General features: G+C 38.1%; 1 protein-coding gene across 4 annotated transcripts in view; it reads right to left on the minus strand.

Moving 5' to 3' along the window:
- Positions 1-23,996, minus strand: part of EPHA5 (EPH receptor A5) — a 384,474-nt gene that overhangs the window by 235,130 nt on the left and 125,348 nt on the right. The gene's annotated exons all lie outside the window — the stretch shown is intronic.

Below are 23,996 nucleotides of genomic sequence, written 5' to 3' on the forward strand. Positions count from 1 at the left end.
TATAATAACTCTCATCTCTAATATCAAATTGCTGTGATGACTTACTGATCCATTTATTCCTGGAAAATATCATGGTCAACACTGTAATGTGTAGCGTGAAACTTCATGAAACCACAGCATTCAGGGTAAAACATTTTTTTTTTTACTGAAAAGGCTACAAAATTTGTTAGTCCTTGTTTCTGCTGTTACACTCCCTTACTCATGGTGCCACAGATAATATATAAGGCCTGGTACAAGTAGAATGGGCTGACTACGTTTGTATTTTTGCCAACATGTTTTTATTAGCTTTTTCCATAAAGATTATAATCTCTGTAGGTTCCTGAGGTTTATGGAGGTTTGATCAAGGTTCGATCCATGTTGACAATATAAAACAACTTGCAGTGAACTGGTTAAATTATCTTATTTCTTCTTTGGTTGTAGCATGAAACTAACTGAAAATTGAAGCTGATGTTTAGTTGTAAAGTAAGCTATAACTTGAAAATGTGTCAAAGTTCAAAGGGTCAGATTATAAAGGCAATTCTTTTAGTCTATTTTTAGAAATTAAAGGGGTACTCTAGCAGAAAACAATATTTTTCATATCAACTGGCTCCAGAAAGTTAAACAGATTAGTAAATTACTTCTATTAAAAATCTGAATCCTTCCAGTACTTATCAGCTGCTGTATGCTCCAGAGGAAAATGAATAGTTCTTTTCTGTCTGACCACGGTGATCTCTGCTGACACCTCTGTCCATGTCAGGAATTGTCCAGAGTAGGAGCAAATTCCCATAGCAAACCTCTCTTGCTATTGACAGTTCCTGACATGGACAGAAGTGTCAGCAGAGAGCACTGTGGTCAGACAGAAAATAACTACTCAACTTCCTCTGTGTATACAACAGCTGATAAGTACTGGAAGGATTAAGATTTTTGAATAGAAGTCACTTACATATCTGTTTAACTTTCTGGCACCAGTTGATTAAAAAAATAAATAAATTCAACCGGAGTACCCCTTTAAAGGGTTGTCCAATGTATATATATATATATATATATATATATATATATATATATATATATATATATATAAATAAATGGCACTGATCAGGATCATTACAAAATGAAAAGAATCTATACTTATGGTTTGAATGAAATAAATCAGCAACAAATTTTGGACCTAAAGTCGTGTCAATTTTTAAAAAGTGGGTGGACAAACAAAAAATTTCAAGCACAGTTGAGGTAAGAATAGGTGGTGGGATTCCTTCTCTAATAAATACTTTTTAAATGGGTTATGACTCTTTATGTTGTTATGTGTCTTATTATATTAAAGGAAGTTGTGTAGGGACTAGGACATGGATGTGGACTTTTGACTAACATTTCCTTTCTGTGTATAAATAAAACATATGTAGTATGAATGTATATATAAAAAAAAAAAAAACATTCATAATAGACCTATAATGAAGCCAGAGAGGTTTCATAGCTAGAACTGTCAATAAAATGTACTAAGTGATTTAGATTGCTCATTATTGATAATAGATCTATTCCCCCTGCCCGCTGCTTTATCCATTCTCCTCACTGTAAATGTTTGTACGCACAGAATAAAGAAATAATATACCTACACATATACAAAAGACCGAAGAACGAGTAGATTCAGTTGACTCTACGCTCAATTTATTCACACCTTGCAGCTACGAAATACTAATTATGAGACAATTTTCTAACTGCTGACAATTTCCCTTCTCAATCTGAGACCCTAGGAGTAAAATCACAGCTAGAACATATCTAACCTTGAAACTGGTTGCCTTAGGCAGGTATATGAGATGTGAATGGGGACACAAGCTTTAAGCTTTGCATGATGCTGCACAGGACACATTCCGCATCCTTTCCTTTGCCTTAGTCCAGCATCCTGCCCACAATTCTTTATATAATCATGGCTTCCGGTAGATGTGATCAGCGCCCAAGTGATGTTTGGACATAGCATCATAGGACATGTAGTTACTAGAGCTACCGGCTGTGGACGCAAGTTCGTAGAATTATTTTAGGCTTCTATTTTAACTATGTAACACAAATTTTACATTTTGAGGAACTGTTTAATTCAAAAACATATAGATAGATAAAAAGATTGTGTTAATATGTGTATTAACCATGCCACAGTCATTTTAGGCCTTTCAAAGAACACATAAAACTCTTTGTTTTAAAGGACAATACATAATTACTGTAATTGTCTAATTGTCTTGTAATTACACTACAGATGAAAATTACATTCCACGCAATATATACATTGTCTTGGTTTTCACATCCTATGACACAAATTAAGTTATTGCTCCCTGTTATTCATTACCTACCTACAAGGTGCCATGTAATGACACAATTGACCATGCATTGTATAATTTGCATACACAACTTTAATTATTGTGTAGTAAATTGCCAAAATTACATAGCAATTTGTTACCTCATTTCAACAAGGAGAGGAAAGCGTCTGAGATATGTTTTTCTAATTGCATTAAATTGTTGCCATTGTTTCCATAATAATTACAAATAATGATTAACAAGATAAACTGATGTGGTTCCTTCTATAAGGGCTGACCACAGCTAGAAAGGCAACTATTCCTACCATTGTTTTCTTTGTCTTATGTTGGCCACATTTATTGTAACATCACTGATGTATCAGGCAAGGGGCCCAATTCCTCAATAGGCTTGGCTGCCAAATGATGCTCCAGTTTGATAAGGAGATCGAATCTGTATAAAATGTATATGCTTGATATCATGGTAAGTATAGGCAGAGAAAATGTCCTGATTGGGACCTATGCGTGGTCTACTATGTAGGCATTGTGATGGGGTGACCAAAGTGTGTGGGCACTTCAATGTGCTGTAATTTCAATGTAACATTGACAAAAGATATTGGATTGATCTTACCCAAATACCTGGGCCCTTGGTCAAAGAGTCACTTTCAACAATCAAGAATGTTAGGATACGTATTACATGCATCACTCTCAAATGGAAGCTGAGATACTTCTACAAAGGGTAGCAAAACAACACTGAGGAAGGAGCAATTTCATTTTATACACACACACACACACACACATATATATATATATATATATATATATATATATATATATACATATATATACTTTAATTTCTTTTTTTTTACCATATACCATGTGATAAACTGAGTGATGCTATTAAACAGTGCAACTGATTTCACATAGAACAAGCTCTCCATTGACTTATTTTCTTAATAGATATCAGAGTTTTCACATTACACACATATTAAACTATGCATACTAGTGAATCCTTAAAATTCACGGAAATGTGTTTTGGCACTTTATTTTGAAAACAATGAAAAAGATGTTACAAAGGCACAGAACAACTGGGTCGTCTATTGCTGAAGTATTATTCATTCAGTGTTAGAAATTGTCTTTGAGTGAAATCCCTTGAGACGGCTCAGCACTCCAACAATTTAATTCACAGCAGTAAAGCTGGGTGTCCGTAACCCTGCAGCACTTCAGTGGCTGGAAACATCTGCCAGTTAGTAATGCCAAGTCCTGTCAGTTGTGTGAACATTGGACTCTCAGTACTGCACATGAAAGATGCATTCAACAGGAGGCAGTGACTGTGACAGAGCGCTAATTATTAGACATGAGGAGCTACTCCACACATATTTGGATTCCTTTTCAGCTCGAAAACCGAAACCCAGACACTGGAAATTGACAAACACTTCAGTGATGGCTTCAGCCCAGAGAGGATGGCAACACCTAGTGAGAGAGATTGTTACCATGTAATTGCCATAATCAAAATATCGGATTGTCTTTTTCAATCACTTGACTTCTGAATCCCGCTGTCTGATTTCATATTTTATTTGTTATCATATAATAAAACATTACAATGGCTTCAAGTTTATTTGTTAGATTTAATTTTAAACAATAATTCTCCACTAGTAAGCCATTGAATATGGCCAATATGGCCAAGCTACTTCTGTTACCAGTTTAAAAAATACATAGTAACATAGTTAGTTTGTAAGGTTGAAAAAAAGAGTCCATCGATGTCAACCTAGAACCTTACTGTGTTGATCCAGAGGAAGGCAAACCCCCCCCCCCCCCCCCCAATGCCCCATGGCAGAGGAAAAATTCCCTCCCAACTCCAATATGGCAATAAGAAAAAGTCCCTGGATGAATGTTCTATCCCCATGAATCTAGTATCCATAACCAAAATTATATTTTACCATGCAGACAATGAATCTGCTTATAAAATTATATTTGAAATGGATATTTGTTATTAGGGGCACAATGAAGTGAGTTTAATGTGTACCTTTACATATGAACTTTTTATTTTAATTTTTTTCTTCAAGGTCTGAGATTCGGTAGTAATGCATTTCATAATATATCTTTATAGAGTACACCGCTCCAAATCCCCTGCTACTATTCACACAGCTAGAGAGTTAAATGATAAAGTTATGGCTGCCTACAGCTGCCAATAGTGGGAGCTTAGGAGATTTCTTGAGACAGATTTATTACTGAGTTCATTGGGAGCTATATAAATCCGTATGCAGTAAGCTCTATCTAGAAGTCACTGCAGGCGATCAGAATTTTATTATCTAAAGTCAAAATCTAGGAACCTAGGAAGTCAAAAGCAGTTATGAAAGATTTTAGCCAATACCTTGGCAAATCTAAAAGGACATATGCTTGAATTATGAGGTAGTAAAATAAAAGTGGCAGTATGTGTAGTGCTAGGGATTATTTTATTTTGGTAAAATGTAATTTTGTAGTGGAATTTTGGAAGAACCAATGTTCACTTGTGGTGTCTGTACTATCCTGCACTACTGTGCGCTTAATACATTTTTTGGAGTAAAACACCAGCTGGTGATTACTTTTGGCTGTCCTTTCACAGTATGTAGCCCCTCAACAGATTAACAGGCACAAAATAGTACACCACTTAGATACAGGTATGTGGTATGCACTTATGAGGGCAGAAAAATGTGCCACTTTACGCTTAAGAAACGTATTAAAGTAAAACACCAGCCGGGGATTGCTTTTGGCTGTCCTTTTACAGTATGAAGGTCCTTGACAGATTAACAGGCACAAAATAGTACACCACTTAGATACAAGTATGTGGTATGCACTTATGAGGGCAAAAAAATGTGCTACTGTACGCTTAATAAACGTATTGGGTTAAAACACCAGCCGGTGATTACTTTTGGCTGTCCTTTCACAGTATGTAGGCCCCTGACAGATTAACAGGCACAAAATAGTACACCACTTACATGTAGGTATGTGGCATGCACTTATGAAGGCAGAAAAATGTGCTACTGTACGCTTAATAAACGTATTGGAGTAAAACACCAGCCGGTGATTACTTTTGGCTGTCCTTTCACAGTATGTAGGCCCCTGGCAAATTAACAGGCACAAAATAATACATGATTTAGATGTAGATATGTGGTATGCATTTATGAGGGCAGAAAAATGCAGTACAGTACGCTTAAAAAAACATATTTTAGTAAAACACCAGTCGGTGATTACTTTTGGCTGTCCTTTCACAGTATATAGGCCCTTGACAGATTAACAGGTATAAAATAGTACACTACTTAGATGTACGTATGTGGTATGCACTTATGAGGGCAGAAAAATGCGGTACAGTTCGCTTAAAAAAAACATATTTTTGCACAACACCAGCAGTACACAACAGTGCTGCAGTACAAAAAAGCTGTGTACTAAACACAAAATTTCACTCTGTCAAAGACTATTAGGAATGGACTGCAGGGTATTATATCGTCTAAAGACTAGTATGAGTTGTTGTGGAACAAAGACACAGAATTGCTGAAAAATTCTTCCTGCCTCCTCTGCTATGGTTTATGAAGTTGAGGCAGCTTGTTGAAATGTATGAGGCAACACAAAGCTCTCTGCCCCTCTCTGTAATACAATGCTGTAGAACGTGACTGGGAGGTTAATGGCTGCAGTAAAAATCCTTTTCAGTGAAAAAAACACTGCTCTCTGTCCACTAGAACGCTGATGTGACAAGGACATGAAACGCTGCTGGAAAAAGCTTTTCTGTCTAACACACACAGTAATGTCCTATCTCTATGCAGTGTAATGAATGATATGGCCGGAGGAAGCACGGTAAACCGTGCAAAACGGAATCTGTTGCCTTTTTGTCGCCCCATTGTTAATCCCTATACCCCGAGTTTGTGAGTATGCTACTGCATTGTTAATGCAATAAAAAAGAAGAAAAGTGGTGAGTCTGCCGGTTTATCCTTTATTCTACTGCATATGTAATGAATGATATAACGAGCCGCAAAATGACTGCTGAATATATAGGGCTGTGACATCACAGGGGTGACTGGCTGCTGATAGGCTGCATCCTGCATATGATTCAGGGTCATCCCGTCTACTTCCCTTCTCACCTTCCCAGCGTTCCTTGCCCCATGTACTGACATGTGGATCCACCATTTTAGATGTCCTGGAGCCTGGACCGCAGGAAATGGAGTTTAATTAAGCGATTTGTGCGATAGAATCGTGGTTATATTTGCATTTGTTGCGAATCGAATATTTCATGAAATTCGTAACAAATTCGGGTTTCTCAGCTTCAATTCGCTCATCTCTAGAGCATACCATCATTTTACAGTATTTAGTTGTGTGCAAGGTTAAAGATGATATTTACCCTACATAAATTTACCTAAAAGAATCAAGATCAAAAAGTGTTCTAATTTGTTCATGTTACATTGTTAAATTTTTATTCCATATGGGGCTATACTATGCATACAGAGGCATAACATATTTTTTCCTGTTAGGTTCTAGATAGGAATAATAGCTCACAAAGTGAACACAGAAGCAGATTTATTAAAGAATTTACTTTAACTTTTATGTTAAGAAAAATAAAAGATCTGAATGGTTGCTATGAGCGACTGGTCAACTTTTCCTTTGCACAGGTTTTGAATAATCTCCCCCAATGTGTCTAAAATGCTTAGTTACTATGAATATACTTGAATATTTAAACACAGGCACATTTTATTAGTACTGTAAATCTATTCCAATGTCTTCAGAAAATAGTTTAGTCCAACTAAAAGTATCAAAAAATAAGTTTAAAAATCTTCTTAAAAAATTAAGATTGAAAATAACATGGTTGTCAGTCATTTGAACTCATCTGCAGTGGCTACCATTTTTAATTGTTTTTCTTTAAATACATTGCTTAGCCTGTTGTCTCCGATGCCGTTCATACTATTTACCTATCTATTATTCCTCCTTCAGATCTGTCATCAGTCTTTTAACATTTAATTATTGGAGACTGTGTTTGTAGACAGGTTCAACGAGTGCATTAGAAAGTGCTGACACTCTCCCAGCATGAACAACACAGATTACTCATTCTGTTAAGCGCATTATACACAGCTATCAGACAATATAGACAGCGATGAGGGAGAATTACATTATAGAGGTTACAGTGCTGGAATACGATGGCATATTTGGTTTTCTCACTTGCCTTACACGGTTTTGGCAGCTATGAATCACATCATCTACAATGTCAAACAACAACCTGTCTGTTTATGTTGTGTTGGTTTTTTTTTTTTGATCTATTTATTTATTTCGCTTTTTCAGTATAAATGCTTGATGCATAGAAGTCTTGAGTGCTATTCTGTGGACAAGTAGGTGACAATACCGGTCACCCATGTACAGGGAGATTTGGTTCGGCCACTATATACTAATACATATTAGGCAACAGTCTGGACATATGGGGTCATATGGGGCCATTTTTATATATTTTAACCAATATTTGCCATAAATATATTGAAACAGAATCTTCTACATTTAATATTGAGAATTGGTAAAATTGGTGAGATAAAATGTCGAACAAATGCCAACCATTGTAATTTTTCTAAGGCCCTTAGATGGTTGAGAGCTGGAGTCTGGTTGCTTTTGGAAACTCCTCTAGTCTTCTCTTGTCTTAGTTTTGATAAATCATCCCCATTCTCTTTTGTACATTTCCATATGCTGGGAAAATTGCATAAACAAAGTTCTGAATTCATAAAGAAGGTGTCCATTTAAGATAACAGTGGGAGTCTCAGGCTGCCATATGGGGTGGAGGCTACTTGTAATGAAAAGATGTCCCAAGGTAGAGAATTATTAAATGAGCACTTTATAAAGCATCAGTTGTTGAATGCATTATCTCCATAATAACCGAGAGTTAAATTTATCAACAAATGTCAGGATCATCTGTTTGCTCAAGTTCTCAGCTTCTAGAATGCATCTCCCGTGGCTCGATGTGCCTGCAAATGGAGATTAAAACAATACTGGTATAATCTTTTGCCAGCATGTTCCACAGCCTGATAAGCATCTGTGCACGGCACCAAAACTCACAAAGGTTTGGAATCTCATAAAATAAAAGCATATTTTATTCCAAACAACACAGAGTTGGAATCACCTATAGCTTTCTTGGCATCTGGTTCCAATTATTAATCTAATAAAATATAGCTAAGTGTCTCTTTTGAAACAGGTGCGGCCAGTATCATATAATGCTATACATTTTAGCTATATCTTAAATATTGCAGGACCTCTCTTAGACAAATTGGCAACATATGCAAGGAAGATAAGATTACGGGCCCCATGAAGAAGAGCACAGAAATAAATCAAGATCTGTCATGTTTCCGCTTGAAAAATATCCCCTTAATGACTTTAGTGAGGCATGAAGCCACCAGTATACCAATAATATAGCGTAGCCCAGCCTTCCTTAACTGTCCAGAACAAAACTAACAGATCTATTCATCAAGCTCAGATGTGGATCGTCAGCTAATTCCCACTGTTAAATTGCTATTACATTCAAGGACAGCTACTGCCAGAAGCCTAGGAAATTAATATCAGCGCTTGACAAATAACACTATGTTTCAGGAAAACACCTTCATTTATGAGACTGATTCAAAATCAAGGTATACAAAGACTTAACAGTTGACATAGATTTAGGGCTAAGTTCAGACAGGGTAATTTTAGTAATGACTTTTAAACATTTTTTTTATCCAGCTCCAAATACGAATCCTGAAGAGAGTCAGGCTATCTTCTAACTGTTTTTGGGTCTTTCTTTTGGACAAAAAATGTCCCTCAGTTCCCACACAAATTAATGTTACAGCCATAAAATTAAGTGTTGGGGCGTTTTTGTTCATCCATATTTTTGCATATCATTTGGGATGTATTTTAGATTGTAAATGGCTGTACAAGATGAAATGAACAACAGCTATGGCTAATGCAACAAATAGAGATGAGCAAATTTTTTGAAAAATTTGATTTGGCCGATTGGCCGAATTTCACGAAAAAATTCAGTTCGGTCCAAATTTGTTTGTGGCGAATCACTATTAAAAACGATTATTTCTGGCCTACAGAGAGCCTCTATAGAGGTGTAGAACACTTTGCCTTGTCATAACACGCATAAGGAGTGTGCTGTGTTAGTAAAATAATACTTGCAAGTCACATAGAAACATCCAAAAAAATATTCTTCCAATGGCACCTCACCCCCTCCAAGCTAGCTCACTTCACTGATATGCCCGACAAATGCTGGTGTTGCTCAGCCCCCGGTACATTTCTTCATATATGGTGAAATTGCCCTAAAATACTTACTTTTGGGAGAACATTGGGCAGATTTCTCTCACACATATGCGGCTTTCCAATTATTCTCAGTCCTGCTCTGACGCTGCTAAATATAGATATACATGCTTACTCTCTTTTTCATAGATCAATCATTATGCACTCTCTAATAGCTGCCAGGCACATTATATCTAGAAATTGGAGATCTGACCATATACCGACACTTAGGGAAATTAAAAACAACATCAACTTCAACTGCTGGCATGAATATAAAGTTTCTTGTGCTTTAAATACTGAAGCACACTTTCTAACTAAGTGGGATGTGCGGCTTCAAGGCCCATACAACACGGTCCAATTATAGGAGATATGGAGTCTTACAACGAACCTCCTGTGCAAGCAGACCCAAGGGACACCTAACTCTCTGACACCTCTAATGTAATGGGGCCTAGCCATTGTCCTGTATCATCTGGTATACATTTCTTAACCATGCCATTGATATAGCAGGCGTATGTTATTTACTTAGTTTTACATTTTTTTTTTTTTTAAAGATGTCTACTTCTGTTCTTCACATATATCACATATCTATGATATCTGAGTTAAATGAGTAGTATCCTTTGTATAAATATGTCGTCACTTTACATGTACCTAGCTCCTTTATGTACCATGCATAAATGTGACCAGTTTGTTCCGGTTGTTTATCTTTTATACACAAAAATTTACAATAAAATCTTGTTATAAAAAAAAATAATACTGTTATTCAGTATGACATGCACATAACAGGCATCGCTAATAGAATCACTGACGCAGAGTGTCTGGATGTGGCAGCAGGGTTGGGAGACCATATGGCCTCACAATTGAAGAGAATAACCCCTTAAGGACTCAAGGTTTTTCCGTTTTTGCACTTTCGTTTTTTCCTCCTGACCTTTAAAAAATCATAATTCTTTCAATTTTGCACCTAAAAATTATGGCTTATTGGCTTATTTTTTGCGCCACCAATTCTACTTTGTAATAATATCATTTTATCCCAAAATCTATGGCAAAATGGAAAAAACATAATTGTGTGACAAAATTTAAGAAAAAAACTCAATTTTTTAAATGTGTGGGGGCTTCCGTTTCTACGCAGTACATTTTCCGGTAAAAATGACACCTTCTCTTTATTCTGTAGTTCGATATGATTAAAATGATGCCCTACTTTTATAGATTTGATTTTGTCTTACTTCTGGAAAAAATGATAACTACATGCACAAAAATGTATATGTTTAAAATGATATGTTTATATGTTTAAAATTTATAACTTATTTATTTTTCTGTGTACGGGGCGGTATGAGGGCTCATTTTTTTGTGCCGTGATCTGAAGTTTTTAGCAGTACCATTGTATTGATCAAACTTTTTGATCGCTTTTTATTCTTTTTTTCATGATATAAAAAGTGACCAAAAATACACTATTTTGGATTTTGGAATTTTTTTGCACGTATGCCATTGACCGTGCAGTTTTATTAACAATAATTCTGACATCATTTTTATAATTCGGACATTTCCGCACGCGGCAATACCACATATGTTTATTTTTATTTACATAGTTTTTTTTCTTTAAATGGGAAAAGGGGGGTGATTCAAACTTTTATTAGGGGAGGGGTTAAATGATCTTTATTAACTTTTTATTTCACTTTCATTTGCAATGTTATAGCCCCCATAGGGGGCTATAACACTGTACACACTGACCTTGACTGCTCATGCCGCTTGACTGCTCATGCCTGGATTTCCTTGTGTGTTCCAGCTGTTCAGGATGCCACGATTTTGCCGCGGCAGTCCCGAACAGTCGACTGAGCTAGCCAGGAGTATTTTACTTTCACTTTAGACGCAGCAATCAACTTTGAACGCCGCATCTAAATGGTTAATAGCACGCAGCACTGCGATCAGCTACGGGTCCTGGCCGTTGTTAGAGGCTGGGCCCGACCCGTCGTGGCAATGCATTATAGAAAGGGAGCAGACTCAGGGCTTTAAGTGGTTAATGAGATCTTTTTAAGTAATTTTTCTTAAATTTTATTTATTTACATTTTATAAAATCCTTTTTTGAGGACCCATTCTGGTGAGCATCGAGCTGGCAGCCCGCCATGAGGCGAGCTACCACCTGTTCTATCCCCTGCCTCTGAGCGCCCCCTCCCTCCCGAATGTGAAAGTGCGAATATTTATGGTTCAGTTATGGTTCATTGTTATCGCTCCAACCTGTTTCATTGGATTCTTGTGGTAATTCCACAGGTAAAATATGATGTCGACGACCATAGGGCCTCAGTCTTAAAAAGATTACATCGATTTTTTTCAATTTTAATTTAAGATTTTGATTAGATTCACAAGTTTAATGTCCTGGATGCTCGAAGCATTTACTTTGAACTAATACTGTATGACCACAAAACCCAATATAACAAGGAGTTACATGGCGGCACAATGACAGAGCCTAGAGGTGGCAGCAGCCTGATGAGACCATAGGGCCTCACAATAGAAAAGATTAAAGATATTTAGTAAAATTGAAATCAAAGATTTCAGATAGATTAACATTTTAAAAGTTTAATATAAGGTACCAACAGCATGAGAATACCATATGGTGGCACAATGACACAGCCTGGAGGTGGCAGCAGCATGAGGAGACCATAATGTGGCAGAATGACACAGTCTTGAATTGGCCGAGAAAGAGGAGACCATATACTGGCATAACAACCCAGCCTGGAGGTGGCAACAGCCTGACGAGACCATAGGGCCTCATAATCGAAAAGATTAAAGATATTTTTATAAATTCAAATTGAAGATTTCAAATAGATTAACATAACATTTTTTAATTAATGTGCCAGCAGCATAAGGAGACCACATGACCAATGTGTGTATGGATTATATGACTCATCTTCCTCATCAAGATGTATCTCGACAGCTTACTCCTGCTCCTCCTCTCCTGTCAGATGACTATAAAAAAAAACACTTCGCAAAACCTTGCCTGTGCTCCACTGTCCCCTTCCCCATCCTCCTCCAGTTCAGCCCTTATGTGGTCACAAGATGTAGGCGCAACGTCTCCAGTGCCCTGACCAGCCATCGTTTCCAACATGTCTTGTCGGAAATGAAGCAGTGGAATGACGTTGTTCACCCCGTAATCCAGGCGACTAACTAATATTGTGGCTTCCTCAAAGTGCCTGAGCAAACGGCAGGTGTCACATATGAGCTGCCACTGGTTGGCATTGAAGTTACACAGGGGAGTCCCGCTATCTGCTTGGATCATCAATAAATCAGTGATGGCTTTTCTCTGTATGTATAGTCGGTCCAACATATGAAGGGTGGAATTCCAACATGTGGAAATGTCGCAAATCAGACTATGTTGGGGGATGCTGTTCTGACGCTGCAGTTCAAGGAGAGTGTGCTTTGTGGTGTACGAGTGGCTGAAGTGCATGCAAAGTTTCCTTCCCATTGTTAGGATGTCTTGCAGATGGGTGAAACACTTCAAGAACCTCTTAATAACTTGATTGAACACGTGTGCCATGCAGGGCGCATGGCCCAGGCTTCCCTGAAGCAGTGCAGACAAGATGTTCTTCCCGTTGTCGGTCACCATGGTTCCCATTTCCCGTTTTTGTGGAGTAAGCCATGATTTGATTTCTTGTTGAATGACTTTTAGCAGTTCCTCCCCTGTGTGACTCCATTCGCGAAGGCAAACCATGTGAAGAACAGTGTGTGACAATGGCATGCTCTGCACACATGGTTTGCTCAAGGGGCATTTTTATATAAAATTATTAATGAAAGTTAATTAAAATTAATTTAAAATTAATTAAAATTATTTATTATTTAAAATGTTTATGTAATGTGCCAGCAGGATGAAGTGACCACATGGCGGCACAATGACACCGCCTGGAGGTGGCAGGAGCATAAGGAGACCATATAGTGGCAGAACAACCAAGCCTGGAGGTGGCAGCAGCAAGAGGAGACCATAGGGCCTCACAATTGATGGTTGTGTCTGAGGAACCCACCGACTGTTGACTGGGGGTGTCAGATGTCACTTGTGATGAAGTGGATGATCGAGTTAACCAGTCAATGACAGCAGATGGGTATCTTAGTCAAGACACAACCGCTAGCTGATGCCAGGGGCTCAGGCCTCTCGCTGTGACTCCTGCTGCCACTCGTCCCTGGTCTGCTGTAACATCTGCCTGCGCCTGATAAATTTAGGCCTCTGCCACTTCTCTGTACATGTCCTGGCACTTCTCTACCTGACATACTTAGTGTGTATATGAACGGAGTACAATATGCCCCACTACGCTTAAAACGATATTTGACTACAACAGCAGCAGGTGTGTACTTTTGGCTAGCCTTTCACAGTAACTAAGCCCTTAAGACTTAAACAGGAACAAAATGGTACACCACGTAGATGTGCGTACGTGGTATGCACTTATGAGGGGAGTACAATACGCTCCACTACGCTTAAAACAGTATTTGACTACAACACCAGCAGGGGCGTATTTTTGGCTGGCCTTTCAGAATAACTAGGCCCTGAGGACTATAAAAGGAACAAAATGGCACGCCACGTAGTTGCACGTATGTGGTATGCACTCATGAGGCGAGTACAATATGCTCCCCTATGCTTAAAATAGTATAAGTCTAAAACAGCAGGTGTGTACTTTTGGCTGGCCTTTCACAGTATCTAGGCCCCTAAGACTTTAACAGGAACAAAATGGTACACCACTTAAACATACGTACGTGATATGCACTTATGAGGGGAGTACAATGCGCTCCACTACCCTTAAAATAGTATTTGTCTATAAGAGCAGCAGGTGTGTACTTTTGGCTGGCCTTTCACAGTAACTGGGCCCTTAGGACCATAACAGGAACAAAATGGTGCACCATGTAGATGTACATACCTGGTGTGCACTTAGGGGAGAACAATATGCTCCACTACGCTTAAAACTGTATTTACAACAGCAGCAGGTGTATACTTTTGGCAGGCCTTTCACAGTAACTAGGCCCTTAAGACTTTAACAGGAACAAAATGGTACACCACCTATGTATGCACAGGTTACACTTAACAGAGGACAATATGCTTCGCTACTCAACCAGTATTAGGCAGGAATAGCAGGTGACTATGAATTTTAGTGCTTTGTTCACCCTAACTGTCTGGCTACTATTAGCTATTCTCTCTCAATCTCTCTCCCTTCCTTATCAGTGCTTCTAGGCTGGATTTGGGCTTGAGGTCAATCTCTGCTGTAAAAATGCTTTTCTGTGCAACACACTGCTCTCTGTCCATCTCTCTCTGCAATAGAATGCTGATGTGATTTGCCACAAGATGTTTGCCGAGGGAAAATATATATAGGGCTGTGACATCAAAGAGGTGGCTGGCTGCTAATAGGCTGCATGCTGCATGTGATTCAGGGTCATCCCGCCTACCTGCCTTGCCACCTTCCCAGCGTTCCTTTCCCCATGTCATGTGGAGCTGCCATCTTAGATGCCCTGGAGCCTGGACCGCACTAAATGAAGTTTAATGAAGCGATTTGTGCGATTGAATCGCGGCGATGTTCGCATTCGTTGCGAATCAAATTTTTCCTGAAATTCGTAACAAATTTGTATTTGTCAGATTTGACCACTTAAATCGCTTCATTAAACTCCATTTAGTGTGGTCCAGGCTCCGGGGCATCTAAGATGGCGGCTCCACATGTTAGGACATGGGGCAAGGAACTCTGGGAAGGTGGCAAGGCAGCTAGATGGGATGACCCTGAATCACATGCAGCTTGCAGCAAATATGTCAGGCAGAGAAGTGCCAGGGCATGCACAGAGGAGTGGCAGAGGTCTAAATTCATCAGGTAGAGGTCGCAGCAGACTAGGGGTGAGTCGCAGCGAGAGGCCTTAGCTCCTGGTATCTGCTAGCGGTCGTGTCTCGACCAGCAACCCATCTGCCGTCATCGATTGTTTAACACGGTCATCCACATCATCACAAGTGACATCTGACACCCCCAGTCAACAGTCAGTGGGTTCCTCAGACACAACCCTCGGTTGGCATGGCCTGGGAGCAGTCCCTGTCCTCCCATTGCCTCTGTCCTGTGCTGTTCCCTCCCCCACAGAAGTATCGTATGCTGTGGTTCAGCTCCACTATTTAGTGAGGGCGATCAAGAGGACAGTCAGCAGCTACTGCCCAGCCAAAAAGTGGAGGAGACATCCGCTGCTTACTCTGCTAGGCAGGAAAGTAGTGATGAGGAGAGTGGTGTGGAAGGGGGTTTTGCGAGCGTTCAGGCTCCTGAAGCAGACACTGTTAAAGGAACCTGAGGAGGACATCAGTGATGTGCAGACACATCTCGATGATGGTAAAGCCGATCGCACTTGGGAGCCGGGTGCAGAAGGGGCTTTATCATCATTAGGTCATATGTATGTTCTCTTAACCTGGACCCCCTGTAGTTTTAATTAACCCCCCAAAAAACAATTTTTTATCTAAGCTCAGTTGACAGAATTGTGGTAGCCAAAGTACTGCAGCCATAACACAAGTGTTGTAATGCAGGTCTACTTTGTTCATATAAACTTTCATCGTTTTTATAGAAACAAGAACATTTAAAGATGAAAAGAGGGAAGTCATATAAAAAGTAGTAACAACTAAGTGCGAAAGTAACCATAGCAGCTTCTCCACCAGTGTGACTGAAAGTTCCGATTGGTTCTCCTTTGGGTATGTTTTTTAGAAGGAGGTGTTTGCTATTACTGATCTTTTCAATAATAACCACCATTATGCTAGTAAGTAAGGACTGGCTTGTGATTGCTTACTAACTGCAGCATTGTTTTTCCTTTGCGCTAGTTCTCGCTTGTGTTCCTTATAATTACTGTGGGTTTTGCAGTAGCTTTGCACTGATTTCACATCATTCCTCCTTTGAAGAAGCCACATCTTACAAAGTATTCGAATGAGAAACATAAATGGTTGAAAATGTCTTTTTTTTTTTATAAACATTTCAAAGGCAGGAGTCAAATGTAGAGAAGTGTGCAGGGTCTGCCATTTCAGTCATCTAATCTTTTTGGCTGCCAAGGAATAAAATCAGTTTGACATAAAACTGTCAGTTTTCTATGAAGATGCTAAGTGCTCATCCTCATATTCTTAACAAATGCCTACTGAAAATGGGACGAATTTAGGAAAATATGTGACAAAATATTTAGCTTAAAAAAGGTAATGACTGCTCCTATTTCTGGATGCAAAACAGGAGGACCATTGGGCTGGTATAACGGCTGTCCTATTGTAAGGCATCTGATTCAGGATGAGGCCAGTTCCACACAAGCGTAATGTGCCCATATTTCCATTTCTGTAAATCCAAGCCAAGAGAATTGATATAATGCAGAATTAGTCAAACATAGAATTGTACAAACCTTCTTGCTAGTGCAGAGAATCAACTGATTACTTAGTAAATATGTAACTATAACTTTCTTCTAATGCGACGTGTCTCATAATAGGTTAGCTTTTTTTTAGTATTTTGCGTTTCGTCTTAAGATGATCTTGTTGTATTACTCTGCAGGAAATAAGTGTTACACTCGAGAATTCCCAGCCTGTCACATTTCAGATTGATTTTTTTATCCCTCTGCATAATATATCCACCACCAACCCTACCAGTTAGTAAATACCATTCACACATGGGTTATGGCGAGATATTATTGCATATGGTGATAGATTTGCACATACTGCCTTTTTGCATTTTTTGCAGAAAGGCTCCTAAGACTCCAAAGTCTAACATGCCCATTACTACAGGACATATTCTTGACTGACAAAAGTCTATAGTATACTGACAGCCACAGGCATTATTTTTGGATTCATATTTGTCAATATTTGGACTAATCTAGCGAAGACATCTTCAGAAGACGTGTTCACACACATAACATCTATCATTTATAACTGTTCAGTGTTGCGACTCTTTTCCCGAATTTCCTTTCTATTATGATGTGTCTTCTATTTTTGCAAGCATTGAAGTATGGTTTCCAGGAGGGTTTTCTCCCACCTACCTAATACCCTTTCCCAAACCCTTGATAATTTTCACATGAATGATCAATGAGTTTCTTTCAAGCTTGGGTTTGTCAGCGACGGCTTTGTGTGTGGCCTTAGCCTACAATGACCTGCGATGTATCTGTTGGTATTACTACTGTCTAAATTCCCTGCTGCTGGCTTTGTCAGAGGAAGCTACTGCTGTCACAATACAAGAACAAGTTCTAACTGTTGTGACACTTCATTTGTCTGGGCAGCAGCATGCTTGAAAGGACGGCTGCCCTGTTTTAGTGGAAGTATGTCAGACAATCAGACCCAGTTAGGCAAATGAGTTGTGACATATTAAATCATGCTTGAACTCTGAGAGCAAAAATAATGTAGAAACAACGCTGAAAGACCAGGAAAATAAATAAATAATGCGCTCTATAGAAACCTGCTCATGGCACATAGTGAAAGCTTTGTTTTAGGAACATATATGCACTAGGTTGCACTTCCAGTGCCATAGAATATTAATGATGTGATATACTATTCATATTTTTATTAAAATATCAAATAGATTGTTGCATTTAATGGAAAGTGGAGACGCCATTCCAAAGTTGTCACATTATCCTATACTGTTGTTTACACCACATAATGAATATTTACATGTCAATTTATTTTTCTATTGTATTCATTAATTGTTGCTGTGTAGTGTAAAGTTTACTTAAAGGGGTACACCGGTGGAAAACTTTATATATATATTTTTTTCATCAACTGGTGCCAGAAATTTAAACAGATTTGTAAATTACTTCTATTAAAAAATCTTAATCCTTCCAGTACTTATTAGCTGCTGAATACTACAGAGGAAATTATTTTCTTTTTGGAACACAGAGCTCTCTGTTGACATCACGAGCACAGTGCTCTCTGCTGACATTTCTGTCCATTTTAAGAACTGTCCAGAGTAGGAGAAAATCCCCATAGCAAACATATGCTGCTCTAGACAGTTCCTAAAATGGACAGAGATGTCAGCAGAGAGCACTGTGCTTGTGATGTCAGCAGATAGCACTGTGTTCCAAAAAGTCTGTTGCTACTTCTTCACTCTTCCTAAACCAGGTATGCAGCTCACCAAGCTGTTGACCCCCTGGCTGCCCCCTCCCTGTAATTATATAAAGCTATTTGGTTCATTTTGGAAGCAAGTGCTAAAGTTATTAAACCCTGTAAAATAACAAAATGTGCTGTTAAGCCTGCCATACCTACAATTTTTTTTCCAGCAGATCTAGAATAATTTTAAAAGGTCCAAATATATTGAATATACATTAAAAAATTCATAAAATCAAATTGGGACAAAACAACAACTGGAAAAAGAGAGATGCCCGTACTTAGAAGTACTTAGTTCAAAGCAAGGTATATTCATACCCACATACTATGTAGTCAGAGCAGGTAAATAGACACACTATATCCCCCCAAAAAGTACAAAAATACGAGTGCAAATACAAGTACATAGGATAATCGAAAGTGCAAATGCAGTACCCAGATGAATAGAGCAATAGAAATTCAACCATGTGCTCACCCCTAAGCATGTTTCAATGGCAAACACCATCATCCTGGTATGTTAAGCCTATATTCACACCTGGATTATCAAGTCTCTAGAAACCAACCCTTTGATTTATAATGGGGTCTTTCTGGTTTGGTTGTGGTTTGTAACAGAGACTTCTAACAGAGCCATCAACAACTTGGTAAAAGGGGTAGGTGAAAGGCGAAGGTGATATGATGGTAACAAAATTGGTAACATATAGGCATGAAGCAGCTGGCAACATGATTGGTGGCACCCAACTCACTTTATTTCAGTGAAGCATGCTACAGCATATATATACAGGAGCAGGGACTCCTGTCTATTACTGAACACCTTGCTCCGGTAGGTACTAAGCAATTATAAATGCATCATTGCTCACTTAACATTTGACAGGCCAGGTGCGAGAGTTTGCAAGTGTACACTTGGTAATCGCTAATGTATGTACATGTACAAGGTATACATAAGGTATACATAAGCTCAGTGGTTAGCACTGTTGCCTTGCTGCGCTGGGGTCCTAGGTTACAATCCCATCAGGGACAACATCTGCAATGAGTTTTTATGTTCTCCCTGTATTTGCATGGGTTTCCTCCGGGTACCACAGTTTCCTCCCCCACTACCAAACATATTTATAAGTGAATTTTGATTGTGAGCTCTAATGGGGACAGTGACTAATTTGAGTGTACTGTGCTGCAGAATCTGTGTGCGCTATATAAATAAAGAATTATTATTATTTATAGCCATACATAAGTACAATATTCTGATGCAATGTTTTAACTTGATGTTGCGTCACCATGTTACTGATGACATATGCCACATCTATATATACACATTCAGCTATTTAGGTTCTTAATTTTTTTTCTATGTTTCATAAACACGTTTATTTAAAATCAGCCCTAGTGTTCCTGCGACAGAGGAATGGGACTGTGAGCACTACTGGACACAGGGGCTAACGTTTATGGAGGATAACCTCTGTACAATACTGTAAAATATGTTGTCTCTAAATAGATAATGGGAAATATCTATGAATTTGCGCACACAAGTTACATTTTGGGCCACACGCCTTGATTGCTATTCTTAAAATCTCTCTGACTTTTGTGACCCAGCCAAAAATGGAACAATTTGTCAGAAGTGAGGCCATAATTATACACCACTAATTGCACATTTCCATCTGCTTACCATAGAAAGTGTTCCCACATTCTATTAGAATAACCCTGCTTTGTAGGACTCATCAAGCTAATTTCTATGATCTCTGATCTTTTTATGAAAAGCATATGGGTAGGATATTTGGACTCTGCAGGTTGAAAGGGTAAAACAAATCAGTAAATCAGAATATAAAGTGAAAAATAAAATACGCAGGCCCTTGAAATACTACACTGATGTCTTTGTGGGCTCAATAGAGTGACTTCTAAAAGAGTAAATGACCTTTTAATCATTCCTCTAAATATATTTGAGCTCAGGGAAGAAAGCGCTATTATTACTTGATGGTTTTTGAGAAACTTGTCAAAGTCTACGTCCCTAAGGAAAGGTATGGACATCGCAAAGCGACCTAAACTCAAAGCGAGTAACCTCATGAGGCAAGAGCCGTAATTGAATCCGCATGAAATTGTATATAAAAGCTTATTCAAGGTAGGGCTATATACTGTGGAAAAAAAGGATATATGTAAATAAAATTTGTTTTAAGAATTTTATATATTTTTAGTTTTTTTTTTGAGCATTTTTTTTTCAACTTTGCTAGTTTATTGCAACAGAGAAAAGAGAGAATTATTATGTTTAATTGTAGTACAACTGTTGGTGTAGATCCCAGTTTGTTTGGTCCTAAAATACAGCAGCTAAGGGACGTGGATTTAGACTCTACTATGTAATAATTATAATTTATTTTATTGTAATTATTAGGGTTCTTAAATTTTCTCTTTATAGTTGACACAACAAAACACAACATCTGTAAATACTGTGCAAGGGTGAGATTCAGGTAAAACATAATACCCCTAAAATATGGCAGATCCATCGATTCGAGTAACATCTTTATTGACTAATAATGGGGGTAATCACAGTAAGACCTTCCAGGATTTAACATTACCATGACACAGCTGCACAGGACCATAGTGCCCTATGTAGTAGACCGCAATGGCAAATTTGTATAATGGAGCAGATCTACGCTGGAATGAGAAGCTCATGGGCATAGGACATACCCATTCCACTTGGTTTTTTTTTCTTGCAGTTTTTGAGAAAAGCCAGAAGTGTATTCAAAAGGAATAGGACACATAAAGGAAGGACTTATACTTCTCCTCTCTTATGGATCCACTTCTGACTTTGGCTCAAAAACTGCAGTGGCAGTATTCCAAAAACTGCCAGAAAAAAAAAAAAAAAAACAAGTGGAAACTTGCCATGACCCAACCGGGCTGTTGAGCAATGTAGATGAATTTCATGATCGATAATTTATCACCGTACACTTGGTGCATACATTTTCTACAGAAATAATGGTGACATTGATAATGTGATTGGGACTCTGTCTGATACTATCCTATCCATATAAATGTCTGCAAATTTGCACCAAGATGCACAATGGGAAATAAGTGCACACCGGAGTGAAACTCTACCGGACGCCTGACATATGTGAACCCAGCTTTATAACTGATGCCTACGTTACTTTTAGACTGTTCAACAAACAGAATTAAATGGATCCGGACACACTGTGGTATACACCGGTACATTATTCTTCAGGGTTGCTGACGTATACTACAGAAATTCAGGGTGAATGGCGTAAACCTAGCCTTAGGGTATGTTCACACACAGTGCATATGCTGCGGATTTGATGCATTAATCAGTTACATTGATTTACACAGCATCCAGTCTGCGGAATATACACTATGTCAGAACATACTTTTATCAAGCAAAATTCAACCTCAGATGTTTTAGGCTCCAAGCAATGCCCCTGTAAATCGTAAGGTGTTTTTTTAAATTTTTTTCATTTTTTTATGGAAGTAAATGGAAAGCTATGAGTTTCCACAATATATGTCTGGATACTTTTGGAGCTTATTGAATGACACTTTCATAATCATGCCAGGGTGACTTCTAAACTATTCATTCTTCATCTCTATTATCATCTGATAAAGAGAGTTAACATTACAGACCTTTCTTTACAATGAGGGTTATTACCACACTCTAAATGACTAAACGAAAAGGGCACTCATGTTCAAAATGTACAAAATTCAAGTTTTTTTTCTTCTAAAGAATGTACTCAGATTCATGGTAATAACCTTTACTGTTATTTCTTATTTTAATTCTGTTCCTACCTTTTTATACAACTAAAGTCAAAGCTATCCATATAAGTTGTACTTAAGGCAAAACTATCATACACCTCTATGTCATCACTTAAAGGGATATAGTGTTTGATATTGTGCTAAAATAAAAAAAGATTGCTGCTTTCAGCACTGGGATTTCCTCCTTTGTGACTTTATTTACATTGTTCCAATGATAAGGAGCCAGTATAGCCACAACACTGCTTCAGCCAATAACTGGCCTCAGTGGTCTAGTGGCACATATCACTATTTCCTATTTCATATTTATTTCTTTAGAAAACAATGAACTAGCATTTAGTGAAAAGTAAAAGTGAAAAGATCTCTCAATGAAAAGTGGCATAGCCTGAAATGCAATGCAATGTTATAGCAAGACATCATGCCCAGGGTTTTTTTTTTATTTATTTTTTTATCTTTGATGCCCTGACAGGGGTACAAAGTAACAGCAGACTAAGGCTGGGTTCACACTGTGGAATCTTCCTACAGAAAAATTCAGTCCGGAAATTCTGAGCATACATTGCCACGCATCTACATTGCCAACTCCATAAACGGCAATGTATTCCAGGAAGATTCTGAGACCGAGAAGACAAAGATCATTGTTTTGGTGGTGGAATTTTAGCTGCAGAAGTTATGCTGCAAAAATTCCACAATGTGCACTGTGCAGCAGAATCCCATTAACAACAATTGGGATTCTGCTGCATCGGGACTTCCAAGCGTAGTTGCTTAGTGGATTTACACTCGGAAATTCCATAGTGTGAACCTAGCCTAAAGAGTCCGATAAGGCAAAGTGTGTTGCTATAGACAGGCAATAATGTTATGCCCTTTTATATCTGCTTTTAGTAATGAGAAAATCCAAAAGTTAATATTCATTAACTGTTTCATCAGCAAAATGATAAAAGTACAGGGTAGAGGTTAAACATTCTGGACCGACATGCTCAGTTCTGTTACACTGACTGGACTTGTTATATTAGCAATACTAAATAAAAATAAATTCCAGATCAACAAGTGGATGGCTCAATCAGTCATTGTGATTAGGCGACTTCTGCAGAAGCGGATATAATTCCAATCTGATCTGTTTACAAACAATGAAGAGTGGAGGCGAGAATCACTGATCTGGAAGCAAATGTAATAAGCTTTTTAATTCCATCAAAATGGGATGTTGTCTCGAAATGCACATATTAATTGAGATACAATCATTTGCTATTTGTTATTAACGTGTACAGTTTTATATTATTGTTATTAAATAGCTTTAGGTTATGTCACTTTATGTTATATGAGTGCTGGTTTTATCGCACAAAGTACAATTATCCAGTATATCTGCAGTACTCTATTATACATTCTTAAATGGGTCCATACATTTTAGATGACAATATTTATTCCACATACAATGAAACTTCTTCGAGAAGGCGATCCCTTATTTACATATTTGTCTGAGACTGATTTGCCCTCTTATATCTGCCCTCTTCTTTGTGAGCACCACTCTAATAGAAGACTATTTTTCTCTGCATTTTTACGCCATCACTAGAGATGAGCGAATTGATTTGGCACAAATCGAATTTGGTCAAAATTTCACAAAAAAAATCTGATTCTACAAAATCTAAACTTTAAAATTAATTTCGGATTTTTTTTTTATTTCTGCTGCTGTA

This window comes from Hyla sarda, chromosome 1 (assembly GCF_029499605.1).
Source record: "Hyla sarda isolate aHylSar1 chromosome 1, aHylSar1.hap1, whole genome shotgun sequence".
Taxonomy (NCBI): Eukaryota; Metazoa; Chordata; class Amphibia; order Anura; family Hylidae; genus Hyla; species Hyla sarda.